The sequence below is a fragment of the Trachypithecus francoisi genome, unplaced genomic scaffold, assembly GCF_009764315.1.
Source record: "Trachypithecus francoisi isolate TF-2019V2 unplaced genomic scaffold, Tfra_2.0 Lachesis_group1, whole genome shotgun sequence".
NCBI classification, from domain to species: Eukaryota; Metazoa; Chordata; class Mammalia; order Primates; family Cercopithecidae; genus Trachypithecus; species Trachypithecus francoisi.
Genome location: NW_022681454.1, coordinates 18,993,646 through 19,010,289, shown reverse-complemented (window position 1 = coordinate 19,010,289; position 16,644 = coordinate 18,993,646).

Here is a 16,644-nt window from a genome sequence, read left to right as displayed (position 1 = left end):
CTTTCACCAAAAATGGAGAAGTAGTAAATGGGGAGGAGGGTGAGAACAGGAGGAGGTGAAATAAATAGTCCTTCTCCCTGGTGCAGAATTTACTTCTATAGGCAAGAGAGGAAGGGCAGAGACAGTTATAAAGGGTCTTTTATGCAAAGCGTTTCAAAGGGCTATGATGAAAATACAATATAAAATGCACTCTTAGCTTATTAGACAACAGCTAAGCCTAGACAAATAAGAGCATTTTCAGTTTGTTCTTAAAAGTCTCCAAGGAGCTGGGAGTTCTTACAGCTGCAGAGAGAAAAAAAAAAAAAAAAAAAAAAAGGTGAGTTTGAACGCAGCCTGAAGAAAATATTCTTGCCCTTATTGAATCAAGTTGAACAGGGTCACTAGTGGAAAGTAAATCCCTGAAGATGGATGGTATATAAGCAGCAATATTCTCTGAAAAGGAATTGAGGTCTTAGTTGTAGAAATCTCTGAAAACCAGGAATGAAGTGTATAAATGGGCCCAAGGTCTAAAAGACATGAAGGATTACTCCATTAAATGCCGAGAATAAAGACACCTGGGTCTCAGGGAGGACCCTCACTAATCCCAGTGTCTCTGGAGTTAAATATCAATGCTAAGTGTGACATGTGTACCGGCCATAAGCAACACACATTTATTATCTTACAGGTCTTGCAGGTCAGGATTTTGCAGTCCCATCTGAGGAATAACTAGGGAAAGATCTGCTTCTAAATTTGTTCAGGTACTTAGCACAATTTAGTTTCTTACAGCTGTAGGATTCAAGATTTCAGTTTTATCTTGACTGTTAGTCAAATGCCACCGTCATCTCCTGGAAGCCACCTGCATTTTCTTGTGGCATGTCATTTCCTAGTATAGGTTCCACCTTCTTGAAGCCAGTAGGGTGGGGGAAGAGAGAGAAAGAAAGAGGGAGAGAGAGACTTCAGCCAGACAGGTGCTACAATCTAACACAATACAATCGGGTAACCATAATCTTGTACCTTCCATTCCATTTCCTTTGCCATTTCTATTGGTTCAAAACAAGTCACATGAAACATATTATGTAGACAACTGACATCTGTTATTAAATGAATGTATTTTCTAATTTATTAAATACAGGTGTGTTGTATCATTTATGTTGAATTAAAAGATTAAATCAATGACTATCTTTAACATTTTAAGGTGTCTAACCAGTTCTTTTCCTTGTCTAGCTGTTGTTTCTTTTTCATTTCCATTTGACGTTTTCTTTATATGGATGCTTTTCCCTTACTTATCTTTTTGAGTAACCTAAACATACTTATCTCAAAACCTTTGTCAGCATGTTCTAAGCAAATTAGTTTCACTAAACTGCATTCTTAACCTAATAATTAATTTTGATGTCTGTTTCCTAATGCTAATTTTAACGAAATTATTTGATATGGTTTGACTCCGTGTCCCCACCCAAATCTCATCTTGACTTGTAGCTCCCATAATTCCCATGTGTTGTGGGAGGGATGCAGTTGGAGATAATTGAATCATGGGGGCAGTTTCCCCCATACTGTTCTCATGGTAGAGAATAAGTCGCAAAAGAACTAATGGTTTGATAACAGGAAACCTGTTTCTCTTGGCTCTTATTCTCTCTCTTGGCACCACCACGTGAGAAGTCCCTTCTACCTTCCACCATGATTGTGAGGCCTCCCCAGCCATGTGGAACTGTAAGTCCAATAAACCGCTTTCATTTGTGAATTGCCCAGTCTCAAGTATGTCTTTATCAGTGGTATGAAAACGAACTAATACCTTATTCAAATAGAGATTTAAAATAGTAAACATTCATTACCTCACAGTGTCTATGGGTCATAAATTCTGGAGCAGCTTAGCTAGATGGCTCTTGTTTATGGTTTCCCATGAACTTGTAATCAAAGTATCAGCCATATTTATATTCATCTGAGGGCTTGACTAGAACTGTAGGAGTCTTTTCAAGGATAGCTCATTCATGTGCCTATTGGTAGAAGGCTTCCTTTTATCAGCAAATTGACCTCTCCATAGGGTTTCTTGAGACTCCTATAACATGGCAACTGGCTTCCCCAGAGTGAGCGATGCAAAAGAGAGTAAGATGGAAGTCATGTATTTTGTACGACGTCACTCTCGTTTCCACAGTACCTCACTGGTGATAGAAGGCAGCTCTAATCAATATATGAGGACATGAACACCAGGAGGCAGATTGAGGCCCCACCTTGGACAGTGGCTACAACAATTATCTATTGGTTTTGCAAGATCTGTAATGTTGAGTCACAGGTCCTGCTCAAAATTGGTATGGGGACATCAACAGTGGGTAGATGTGTCTAAATTTTTCTTGCTGTGTACAACTTCAGGTTTGTACCTATAATTAACAATCAAGGGATGGAAGTGGTTTCTTTTCTTTTTTTTTTGAGATGGAGTCTTGCTCTGTCGCCTGGGCTGGAGTGCAGTGGTGCGATCTCAGCTCACTGCAACCTCTGCCTCCCAGGTTCAAGTGGTTCTCCTGCCTCAGCCTCCCGAGTAGCTGGGATTACAGGTACATATCACCGTGCTTGGCTGGGTTACACTGTGTTAGCCAGTATGGTATTGATCTCCTGACCTAGTGATCCGCCCACCTCAACCTCCCAAAGTGCTAGGATGAAAGGCATGAGCCACTGTGCCCAGCCTGAAGTGGTTTCTTAAACAGCCACTCAAGAATGTTACTCCAGCCTCTGGTTTCCAGCAACAAACCTTTTCAGACGTTCTTCTCACTTGGGGAAAGTTTTAGTCTCCACTTTCTTCATACTTATGGATACAGATTCCATCAAATATGTTATTGTGTTCCACACAATGCTTTGTATTTCTGTTCTGATTCTAGTTGCCTTGATTCCCAAATATTACTTTAAAAAATTAAACATATAAATATAATGTGTATCCATCACTACCATGTATTTGCCACAAACAAATACATCAAACTGCAAAGTTCTTATTATAAATGGAAGTTTTCCTGTTACAAGCTGGGCAATTTTGTGCATGTGTTATGCTAGTATACTGCAGTATTAAAATCAGTTGATATACAGCTTCTGAAAGAAATGGATAGAAGTGGGCATCAAGAATCACTACTAATGTGCCAGAACTGGTCTCTGGGGAATCATGAAGGTGTGCAGAAAAAAATGTTTGGTTACTGGACCTATAAACAATTTAAGACATGGTACCAGGATAGCATATAATTGGTCATAAAGAATAAGCAGATCTTTGACCTCAGAAAAGGTAAAGGTAAGAAAGTAGCTCTCCTGGCACACTGGCAGCAATCACAAATTTTAATTTAATTATGGCTCTTTTGTAGTTAGAAAATCTAGATTGGGTACAAATATAGAATAGAGTAAAATCCTAGGCAACATGTTTTAATAGTTAATTCACTATTTTTTTGTCAGGTGGACAATTATTGGTGCTGTGTTCATTTGTATAGTGGAAATGAATTTATTTCATTTGGCTTCTTTCTGATATTGTTTGGCATTTCTCCATTAGTGAATCTCTTTATATTAATTGCAATTCCACTGCTTGACTTCATCTGACATTTGGGATGCATATGATGTCTTATTTACTTATTTATAAACTGTCCCATTGTAACAAACTGTGAAATCCATGTCCAAATGACTATAATCACTCAGTCTTGGAAGAAAAAAATGAACGCCATTAGAAACATCAGTGCCCAAGCAGAAAATTATTTTGACTAGTGAAGTGGAGGATTTATTGAGAATTATCCTTCCAGATCTATCTCTACAAGGTCAATTTATCCACCCAATACAATGAGAGTATAGAGAAATTTAGGTACACATTGACTGTCAATTATAATTCTCTTAAAGAGTGAATAAACTTTTACAGAAAACATTAAAAGTGTTTAGTTTGCTGAGAAATAGTGCTTATATTCACAAATGAAATAAGAACATGACACTAGAACACAAAAATAGTTGAAATTTCAGAGATGATTTAGGAGTCATCGAGAGAACGAAAAATGTAAAGATTTCTAGAGAATACATGTTCAGACTGAATATCAGAAATAAATAGTCATATCTTTGACTTTTATGTTGAAATAGACACAGATTTTCAGGAAAGTGGATGGGATTGAAGAGAATTTGATTTTGCAATCCTTAAGAAACTAGAGTGCCAGGAAAATAATTCAAAAGAAAGAGCTATTTCAAAATTTAATAAGCATAAATGAACATACTAAAGATCAAGTACTTCAAAAGGAAAGAGCTCCATCTAAACTGAGTGATGGCTATAGTGCTTTGGCATAGAGGATGTCAGTAGATTTCAAAAATGAAGTCAGTCATTTAAACCTATTGCATAGGTGCCAATGAAGAATAAATCCTTTCCTAGATCCTTCATTCATTGCACAAACTGAGTTTCAAGATCGTGATGGCTTTTAGCTTCCTCAGTTTGCTTAAACAGTTTAGTAAGTTACCGAAAATAATATCAAAGGAGAAAGAATTAGAAGCAGGCTCACAAAGAAAGAAAAGATAATCTGCATAAGAAAAACTAACACATCAAGAAGGAAGGATGATGTTATGAACTTGGTATATTGTTTGGATTTCTCAAATTCTAACACTCAGATAATGATTTTCTTGAATCAAAGCAAAGCTAAAGTCTAATATCAAAGAAAATCAAATAGGGAATTATTTAGCAAGCATCTTGAAATCTCTGCAGCACAAATAAATGTATACTTGGGTCAATTAATAACGTTACTAAATCATCAAAATTGACAGAGCTCATTCATTATGAAATCATTGCTTATTAATCACTAATCATTGCTTATTCTGCCCAGCACTGAACTAATAGAAGGACCAGCTGCTAACTTAATATTACAACTGTAAGATAAATACTTAATTTTAAAAGTATGATGCTTATCTGTGTTGTGGGTTTTAAAAATAACAATATTTTTGAAATATTTGCATTATGATTTACATCTATAAACACCTTCTGTCCTGATAGAAGTTTTGCAAGTAGTTGAGGCAGGGAGAGTTATTTGCGTTTTATGGAAGCCACACTCTGCATTTTGAGATCACATTAAATTTACCCAAACCTGTGTGTTAAGTTGGTGGAGGATGTTAAACTGAAACATAAATTTACTGATTCCTAACGTAGTGCTCCCTCCATGAAATTCATCCTTCATAATGCAGCAGAAAATGCCCTCTCCTCTGCAGAGGGAACATTGGATGCTTCTTCTTTGGTGCTTGTCAATGCTTTAGGCATATTTCCAATACATCACTCAACATGTTTTCAAATGCAAACAGAGGGAGGGATAGAACTGAAGCAGATTGTTATTAAACGGACATTGCAACAGATTAGGAGCTAGTGTTTCACAGAGTTCTTTAGATCAGTTAAGACATGTAAAAAAAAAAAAAAAGACAAGCAAAACCCCTACTAAATAAGAAGTAAATATTTTAGGGGAACCGAGAAGTGATTAAAAATTTGTGAATATAAACACAGGGATTAGTTAGGGGCAGCCATTTTTAATTTTCTATACCAGTTGAGAAATCTATCTAGGGCACTTTATTTAAATCATTAACATATCTTAGAAAACCAAATGAATTATTTGTCAGAAAGAATTATCTGGAAAGAAATTACTGAGCTCAGCGTTGCATATCTTTGTGGATATTGCCACACCAAAATTAATTACAAGTATTAATAATGGTTTTCTCTGGGGATGCCTCTCCTGCCACCCAAATAAGTCATTCAGTGTTTAGGCTACTTATGGTCTATATTTTCTTTGAATGCTATTGCATATTTTAAGAAGTCTGAAAATAATAGTTACTCTGGATCACATATTTTAGAAAAGTAAAAATGCATTAGTAATGTAGCTGCTCAAAAACTGAAATCCTGCAGAAATAGCTCCATAGGTTAGTAAGATCAAAGATACAACTATCCTCTGCAAGAGGTACTTGGCAATATTTCTCACCTAGAGATGTCTGTTGTTAATAATTTCATGAATGCTAACGGGAGCTTTCCGTTTACATGACAAAGAAAATAGTCTATTTGATGTGGAATTATTAAATGACCATCTATCATGGTTGAGCAAAACTGGTTGCCTTTACATAGATGCTGGCTGAAATATTAGACTTCAAATAAACGAAACAAGTTATTTTTCTACAACCATTTTTTTCTTGTTTGCCAAGAGCTCCTTATATTTGAGCAAATCACATATGTGTTACACTTGATATTTTGAATGAGTTTGTCAGAAAGCAGATCTTATCCAAGTCAGTCATTTTCTCAGAGGTTTAGGGAAGATAAGAGATTTGTGTGAGGTCACCTAGCCAGGGAACCTGGAGCTGTCTTCACTGAACAATTTCAGCAAGCTTTTTAGTCAGATCATTGGAAGGTCAATGATATTTAGTGCTACATTCCAGACCCCCATATATTTTAAAGTTTATTCAGTTCTAAGCACTCAGGAAAAAACCTAGAAAAATGGTTGTTGTCTCTTTTGAACTTTCAACCACAAATATTTGGAATTATATCTATCTATATAGATGTCATATCACAGTAATTTCATATATACCTCTTAGACCAGAGATTTATTTACCAGTGATAGTAGCCTCGCTAATAAAACATTTTCTGACAATTTTGGAGGTAATAGCTACTGTGTTTATAGTGTATAAATACATTATATAGTCACACTGTAAACTATGTTACATCTTGTTGTTTAGAAAGTCTCTTACAAGGTCTGGAATGGAATGTTTTCAGTTGTCTCTGAAATTTTACTAAGGCCTGTTAGCTGCAGACAAAAGGTAAAAGAGCAGTGATAGCCACATCTAGGCTCTCCAAGAGAGCAAAACTGGTACAGACATTATCAGCCCATTACTCACGGCCAATCTTTAAAGAGATATTTAGAAATCTGCAATTTTAGATAGAGAATCAAAAAGTGAGGACGTTTTTGACTTAGGAGAGAAACATTTGGTATTTCCCTTGCACATCCAGTCTTGGGGGAAGAGAAAATGTCATTCTAACTTACCTCCAGGCAGGAGAAGAGGGTTCTGAGAAATGCATTCCTGAAGATTTAGTGGGTACTGACTGAATATGCGCAGAGCTATGAAAACTAGGGCGCTCTTTCTGCCAACAGGCAAGGGCAAATGCGACAAGAAAGTTCTTGGAAGAACTTGAGTTATGTCTTCTGGAGTCTGGGTACACGTGTGAGCGTCAAGATGAATATTTTGTTTCTCACGTATATAACTCTGAAGGCAGGCAGTTACCAGGATCATACTGCAATGGCCAGAAAGCAGAGTCTGAAGGAAAGGAATTGTGCGGTGACTATGAAAACGTATCATAGAGCCTGGACTTGGAGGCCCTTTCTAGTGAAAATATAATGGCCAAGAAAAAATGACTGTAACACCAGGATGTGAGATTTGTGCTCATTTTCTTCTAAAATAATCCCCTCCACTGACCCTGACAGTGAAAGATGACACAACAGCCACTGGGTATTTCATTACTAGGAAAGATTACACTTCAGTTGCAGAAAAAGGAGAATAATTAATTATACGTGAAATTGAAGTACAGATAAAAACCTAGGACAAAATTCTAAATTCAAAAAATTGAATAATAACATTTTCATTTATCTCTGTTTTTTTTTTTTGTAATCAATTTATGAGAGCCAAGATATCAGCCCAATTTATGACTTTGGGATGGGGAGGGAAACCCGACATAGTATAGATGGGTGGCATGATGGGAAAATGATAAAATCTTCACAACAACCCTGAGAATAATATCACCAATGCTTTCTTTACAGATGAAGATTCTGAAGAATTCAGGGAGTCAGGACGGATCTGGCATTAAACCAGTTGTGTCTAAACCTAACACCTTAGCTTTAGTAACTACAATTTAGCATTGCTCACTAGAACTTTCTGCAGTGATAAAATATTCTTCATATGAAATATTCAGTATGGTATGCACTAAGATGTTGTTGCTATTGTTGCTACTGAGTACTCAAAATATGCCTAGTGTAACAGACAAAGTGAATTTTTAATTGCATTTATTTTAAATTAACTTAAACAGAGTCATGTGAATAGTGGTTTCTATATTGGACAGTGATATTCTGGATTGTTCCATATGTCCAATGGTCTTATTTCTATGGATCATATATATGTGGACAATTGGTCTAGATCTTAGTGGAGCTTCACATTTCTCAGGCATTGACAGCATAAAGACACACACATACACACATGCACAGATACAAGGACATACATTTAGAATCAGTTTAGAAGAGCACTGTTGGAGTGTGAAACTGTTGAAGCTACCACTCTGTGCCTCTGTGAGAGGAGTAATAATTGTGAGCACTCAAGGATGGGACAGTGGCCACAGGACCTTGTCCTTCACCTCTGATGAAACCTGATCAAATTTACTTTGTTAAGTCCTGTGCTGTATAAAATATTTTATTTGAATTATATGAATATATAAATAAATATATGTATACATAGACAAATAAATGAAACCTATTTCAAAATGCATTATGAATCCTGGAGAGTTTAGATTTTTCCAATGACTCTTTAAGTTATTAACGGTGTAACCATAGGCAACTTTGTCAACCTCTTGGGTTTCTAATATCTCATCTGTTAACTGAGGAGGATACTAGAGCTGCTTCCCTCAGAACCTTTCCTGAGTTTTTGTTGATCACAAATGAGGTGCTGCATGAGAAAGGAATGTGTGAGCTGTGAAGTGTTACACAAGTGTGGATTATTATTCATTTGTTGCCACAGCAACTGAAGGGCATCTCTGTGACAACAGAACGGCTAACTGAAAAGCAATGATTAAAAAAAAAAGTATTGTCAGAGCTGAAGTACATGATAATTTAGCAGCCAGAAAGCCCTAATACTGGTATTTTTCTCATGTCCTTTATTGTTTTTCCAATCAAGAATGTATTAATATACATATTGATGATTCAGAAAATATGGAGAACTGTAAAAACAATGGCTGTTTTGATGTGTCCTCTCCATGTTTTCTTTTTGCTTGTAAATATGTCTATATCTATATACATAGATATATCAAATTTTGTTTTTCATGAGAGTCTACTGAATATGCATATTCTGCTGTATATATATATATATATATATTCTGTTTATTATCTTTTGTCATGTTTGTTCATGCAGGTTATGAAGTATTTTCCTAGAATATCACATTTATAAAAAGGAGAGGGAAATAGAAAAAAACTCTAAAACATCTAACAAAGAGTTTATTTTTTCTTTGTGGTTACTTAAGAATGCTACAGCAAATATCACTGGCTTCTAGAAATGCATAGACAAGAGCTCTCTCAAGGAGTGTCATTTGAGCTGAGTCTGAATGACCAAAAGAAGCCAGACATTAGGACAGAGCACTCAAGGCAGAAGAACCAGTAGGTACAAGGCTTTTGTAAAAGCTATGTTAGTTGATAAGGCACTGCATTACCTCTCCAAGGAGGATTTATACCTTACACCTTATTCTGACCATGTAGTGGATTAGATAAATGCTTAAGCCAAGATCTTTATACATCTCACATTACCATTAGCTCTTAAAATACTTGCCATATATTGTCTTGTTAGGAAATATGCACTGAATAAAAGCAGAGGGGTAAAATACTTGCAGTTTAGTCTACTTTTATAAAGTAATAACTTCAAAACAGATTCCCACCACATAGAGCCTATTCAAGAAGAAAATATTTTATATGCTAATAGCTAATATTTACTTTATTTGCAGAAAATATGAGGAAGAGCAAAAAAGAAACTATATAGAATTCCAGATCAATTAACTTCTTCTAAATGTAAATTTCTGCTATCTTATACCCATATACAGAGTAAAAACATAAAAAAAAACAAGCAAAAATGTTTGGAAGAGAAACTATGCAGTGATATCAGTTATGAAAAAAGTGGTGAGTCTCATATATTTTATTTCTATTTTTGGTATTAATAATTCATAGTTTATATATTTATAGTCAAGTGTAACATATAGTATGTTTATTTCAAGATTAATGCAGTTAGCATAAGCATTACCATATGTTATAACTTATTTTCCCTTGGCCCATAGAATGCATTGGAAGTCTTAGGGCTTAGAAAATATATTGCAATATTACACTCTGATGGTGGGCAAGAGAGACATACTTAGCTTATAGGCATCACCACCTATACCCTCAACTTCTCCATCTCCTAGCTTAGTATTTATTCGTGTTCTGTTTTCCCAGTATGCTAGAAAACCAAGTTATTGATATACAAAAATGTATATTATTTGTGCTGAATAACAGATACAAAGCTATTTTAATACACCAAATTCATATTTAAACCAACTGCTAGAGAAAATAATGCTTAACCAGTTCATGTCTGATTAATGCAGATAAAAATGCCATCTAATCATATGATGGCAGGGATAAAGACCAGGTGTGCTAATCAGTTCTCACATATCCTCAAGAACGTCACTACTAATAAAACAGTGATTTCAAAAAATCAAGGTACACTGGCACCTGCCATGGGCTGAATTTTGTTTCCCCCCAAATTTATATGTTGAAGTCTTTACCTCCAGTGTGATATTTGGAGATGAGACTTTTTGGAAAGTAACTAGGGTTAGATGAGCTCATGAGGGTGGGTCTTCGTGATGGGACCACTACCCTCATGAAAAAAAAAATACACCTAAGAGCTTGCTGACTCTCTCCATAAAAGCACAAAGAAGAGATCATGTGAACACGCAGTGAGATAGTGGCTTCTGTCACTCAAGGGAAAATCCCCAACAAACTGACAATGCTGAAAACCTGAGTTTGAACTTCCAGGATCCAGAACTGTGAAAAAATAAATTTCTGTTGTCCAAGCCATCCAATCTCGCAGTATTTTGTTATGGCAGCCTCAACTGACTAATACAGTTCTTCACTGAGGAAAAATTAAAAGGATACTCTGAGAAGTTTATTTGTTATGGTATATTAGTGCATTCTCATGCTGGGTAATTTATAAAGGACTGGGTAATTTATAAAGGACAGCAGTGTAATTGACTGCAGGTCTGCATGGCTGGGGTGGCCTCAGGAAACTTACAATCATGGTGGAAGGGGAAGCACACATCCTTCTTTACATGGGGAAAGGAGACAGAAGTGCCAAGTGAAGAGGGTGAAAAGCCCCTTATAAAACTATCAGATCTTGTGAGAACTCGATCACTATCATGAGAACAGTATGAGGGTAACTGCCCCCATGATTCAATTACCTCCCACTGGGTCCCTTCCTCAACATGTTGGGATTACAGAAACTGAAATTCAAGATGAGATTTGGGTGCAGACACAGTCAAACCACATCATATGGGTATCTTGCTAAGAGACCTGCTCCACAAGAGAACTGGAGAATTCCAAGAAAGCCAGGTCATTCACAGTTGCTCTCAACAGAAATGCATATGTCCACTCATGCATCTCTCCACAGAAATGCACATGTACTGTGGATTACAAAAATAAATAAATAAAACCTCATTCTAATTGTTTTACTGTGTACTCTATGGTCAAAGTAGGGGATATTCTGGGAAAATCAGTAAGTATATCTTTGGGCCACCCTGATCTAAAGACAGCTGAACTGAGTTGAGCTGAACATCATCCTTGTTGATTTCCTCATGCCTTAAGACAGTCTGGCTGGCAGACCAGGCAATAGGATATTCTCCCTCTCACCTCCACAGAGATCTGTGTGGATATTTGAAAATTGCCTTACTCTTCTCAGAACCTGAAGCCATCTGAGAGTCTCTTTTGTGACTTGTTTCCTTTAGAGTGTTATAGGAAAGGAGTCCATTGACCTCAGAGAGCCTCAAAGAAAAATATAACACTGAAATATAGTCAATAGAAATTTGAAAGTCTTCATTAAAAAGAACACTGGCAGAGAACTTGGCCCAGTTATTTTCTAGTGTTTTGTGGAAAGCAGAACTTTTAAGTAATGATGAACTTGAGTATTTAACTGAGGTAATATCTAAACAGGGTTGAAGGCACAGTCTGGTTCCCCTTGCTGATTACAGTAAAATCAAGAGGAAGGAGGTGAACCAAAGAAGAAACTGTTAAGTAAAAAACATAACTTGATGACTGAGAAGACTCTCAGCGTACTGAGATAGTGTGTTCTGGAAATAGGACCAAGTACATGGATGAACAGTTGTTCACTAAACAGACTAGGTATGTGATTCATGGATCCAATAAACTATCTTAGCAGAAGGCAAAAATGGAGATGCATTTATCTATGAGAGATCTGTTAAGGACTCTCTCTCCGATGGCTTTGACTTTCATGAGTTCTTTCTTGACATCCATGTCAGGAACAAGGATTTTGAGAACTGTATACAAGCAAAATTGCCATCAACCTGGATTGAACATAGGACTTTGTGAGCAGTGCCACAGATACAGAGACAAGGAAGACTCTTACTGTCATCATAAACCGAGAGGGCATAGTTCCAACGGGCAGAGCATCTACTACTGGAGAACAGAGCCATTTCTTAGGTTCTAGAAAGGGTCCCAACTTCCGAGCTGTTGTTCAGGCTGCCACCTGTTGTTCAGGCTGGGTCTAGTGGCAGAGCACCAAGCCAAAAATAGTGTTTTTTTAAGCCTTAACATCTAATGGAATTTGTCCTGAAAATGTTCAGATTTGCTTGGGAACTGCAACCTCTTTTTACTATATGATTTCATCCTTTTGGAATGTGAATGTGTCTCCTGTGCCTGTCCTACCATTGTATTTTGAAAGCACAATAACTTGTCTGGTGTCACAGGCTCAGAGATGAAGAGAAATTTTGCCCCAGGATGAATCATACCTTGAGTCTTACCCATAACTGAGTTCGATGATGTTTGGAGGAGACTTTAGACTTAGAGATAATGCTGGAATGTGTTAAGATGTTGGATCTTACAAGTGAACATATTTTGCATATAAGAAGGATGCGACTTTTAGGGGAGTCACAGATCAGGCTGTTATGAGTTGAACCGTGTCCCTGCTACCAAATTCATATGTTGAAATCCTAACCCCCAGTAGCTCAGAATGCGGCTTTGTTTGGATATAGGTCCTCACAGAGGTAATTAAGTTAAAATGAGGTCATCAGAGTAGAATCTAATCCGGCATGGCTGATGTCCACATACAAAAGGGGAAATGTGGACACAGAGACACACATGCATATGGGGATGATATGAAGAGACACAGGGAGATGATGGGTATCTGAAAGCCAAGGAGACAGGCTTGAAACAAAATTTGTGTTCATGCCCCTCAGAAAGCACTAACCCTGCTGATACCTTGATTTTAGACTTCTAACATCCAGAACTGTGAGCAGTAAATTCCTGTGGTTTAAGCCATGCAGTTTGTGGCACTTTTTTACAGCAACTCTAGCAAAGTAATATAATAAGACATGATTGAGATTCACTAGTTCTTTCACAACCTGTGATTAAACTTAGAAAATAGCCTCAGTGTTATCAATTCAATAAACAATTAAATGCCTACTCTGTGTAGTGCTTTGTAACAACAGCTAAAAAGAATAATAATACTAAAAAAAAAAAACCACAGTGCATGCTCATGGGTTACGGTTTGGAATAATCAAATTCTAAAATGTCTGAAAAAATGTGAGTTGGCTGCTAACAAATGGATTCTTAGAGTAAGTCATACATTTCAATGGGAAACATTTTTTTTACATTTGAATTAGAAAACATTTTTGTTGTTTCCTCAAATGACCTGACTGTCACCTTTAATAATACTCATAGCAGCACTGCTAGAAAGTATAAAGTTATTTTCAGTAGTGTGACAATAGAATGCCAATGAAAGCCATTGACATTCTCATAGTGAGTACAGTATATTACTGCCTGCTTCACAATTGCACACAGAGCTGTATCAGTTTTTCAACTCACATATATATGAAAAGTATAGTTCTTATTCGTTTTATGCTTCTGGATATGTATAACGTATATGCCAGTTACTTTGATGAGTTGTATTGCTACTGAACAAAACTACCTAGTGACACTCTGTGATCTCTTTGTTTTAAAGTATTTTTAAAGTATTTTTTAATTTTTTAAAAAAGCATCACTTAAATGTAATTGTTTTAAGAATTTGAACTCCAAATTGTTTCAGGTATGATTTGCACATGTTCTTCTATTTTATACAGAGGCAGGTTTTCCAAGTATGTTAATAAGCATGTTTTGATGTTTATCTATGGAGCTAGATAATTACCATTATGTTGTAGTGCTATCATTTTTCAAGATAAATATGATATTTGATGACAATACATCTGCCTAATATATTATAATATATCATGTTGTGAATCACAGGACAATTTGTTGATAAATTCTGCTCATAATTATGGCAATCATTCATAGACACAATTCATTAATCAGGACAAGACTACAATCTTTAGATTTATGGAACAATAAATTTAAGAATAGAGGTAGTTTAGGAAGAAATAATGATGATGACAAAGCTTCGTACATTTATGAAAAGTTTAGTTGTAAAAACAAGAGTAGAGAATAAAATTTGTTAGTGTGGCATCTAGACCAATCAAGCAGTAGTGGATTTTTTATAATGAAATGTCTGGGCCATATATTGCTCCCAGGTATACTGGATTTTCATAGTGCAAGGAAATTCTAAAAGCTAAGAATTGAAAAGGATGAACTAGGTAACAACCTGGACACTTGGGTTATTAACTTTTTATGGGTGAGAGTGGTCACAGCTATGGAGGATTCATGTATGCAGGATTAATGTAGACTTTTCACCACCGTTCTACCAGGATGGCTTAATCTGGTGTGTAGGGCATAGTAAGCTCTTGACAAGTGCTAAATGATTTACCTTCTTTCACAATGTGGTGAAATATGGGGAAATAGGTTTGACTTTTAGGAGAAAGGGATATTTTTATAAATAAATCCTTGCGTTAGTGCTACCCAAATGGTTTGAAATTCAAGACTAAGATTATGTTTCATGTAACATATTATATTATTAAATTCATTTATAGATGTGGAATCTATTTCAAATGAGTAAACTCTCCAAAGAAAAGCATACTTTTTTTTTGGTCACAGGAATCTTAAATGACTTAATTAACAGGTGAGTTGCATTGCTCCTGAACAGAGCTACCTAGTCATAATCTGTGTTACCTTTGCTTTAAAATGTTCTCTTTACTCCATTTCCTTAGCTGATATGCTTGAGGTATCTTGTTCAATCAATCATTTATTCACCCACTCATTCATTTAACATGTATTTGCTGCTGCAAAGCAGGCAGTAGGAATAAAATTAGGATCAAAATAAAGTAGTAGTAACAAAATTTGCTGAGTATGTTCTGAGAGAATAACTGAATATACATTTCTAAATAGATGACAACTCCATTTGGAAGTCTGCTCCTCCTGTTATTTTGTAAATGTTCCTGCTCCTCATAATTGGGTAAGGTGTGATATGGTGAGAGCAGTAGGATTAACCCACGAGGGGACTGCACAGCATTGCAATGGGAGGAAGGAACTTGCCACATACCTGATTCTCTGTAATGATGGATAAAGTTCCTTTCAGGTGTGCTTGGTAATTGGTTTTAGTTACATTACAAGGACCTAAAAGAAGGCTACTATGATAAGTCTGGTATGACAATATTTATCTCTCTTCCCTTACTTCTAGAGTAGCCAGATTTAGTAACAGAAAGTGGAGGGTACCCACATAAATTTGAATGTTAGATAACCAATGAATAAATAAAGTACTGTGGCAATCGTACATCCCACATAGAGCTCATTACTTCCTTCTACAACACAGACCCTTTGAGCAACATCTAGAATAGTGCCTTTCAGTTGAAGATACGACTTTCTCCATCAGTAGCAGTATATTAATTCTGACAGAGATTCTTAACCCAGGCAGTGGGCACATTCCCTGTGGTACAAGTTTTACTTAGTGTGTGAGCAAGAGGGTAGTCATGTTTGTTTCTTAAAAAGAAGTCTTCTTCCATATGATTGCTATGTAACATGTGGTCCCCAGAAGGATCATATCCAGTATTCATACTCATCTACTCTGAAAGGGATCACTCTGCTGTGGTAAAGACAGCAGTGTATTTTCTGTCATTCTGCGGATGGGCATATTGCTTGGAGTCTTACACTAGTTATAGTTATTATATTAAGTTGGATTACTGTTGTTACTACTCTTGTTACTGCTGCTGTTACTCCTGCTAATGCTATTACTAAAATTATCTAATGAGCCTTTAAACACATGACTGTATCTTAAATTCTCTTAACTCAGCAGTCCTGTAAGCTATGACTATCTGGTCATTACTAGCACTATTTTATAGACAGAAACATAAAGACTCGGAGAGATTAAGTAATTCACCTTCTGTCATATAGATAGGCAAAATCAGAAATGAAATTCATGGTCATAAGCTAAGTCTTCTAATTCAAAAACTAAATCTCTTTCTACTACATCACAGTACAGTTAGCATAGTCTTTTCCAAGAGGTAACTAGAAAATTGATAAAGGAGGAGATATTCATGCTTTACATTTGTAATACACTCCTAATGTATAAATGATAAATAGGCCTTTTCATATCCTTTTGTTTTTACAAATTTGTAAGTTATAAAATTAATTAAGAATACAACTATATCTGCTCATCTTCAAAGATGCTCTCTCATCAAAGAAGCAAGTTCAGAACCCCATATATGGAAAGGCACATATTAAGCCATAAGAGAATATTTTGCTCCATCATCCCTAATACCTTAACTGTTGTCAGCTA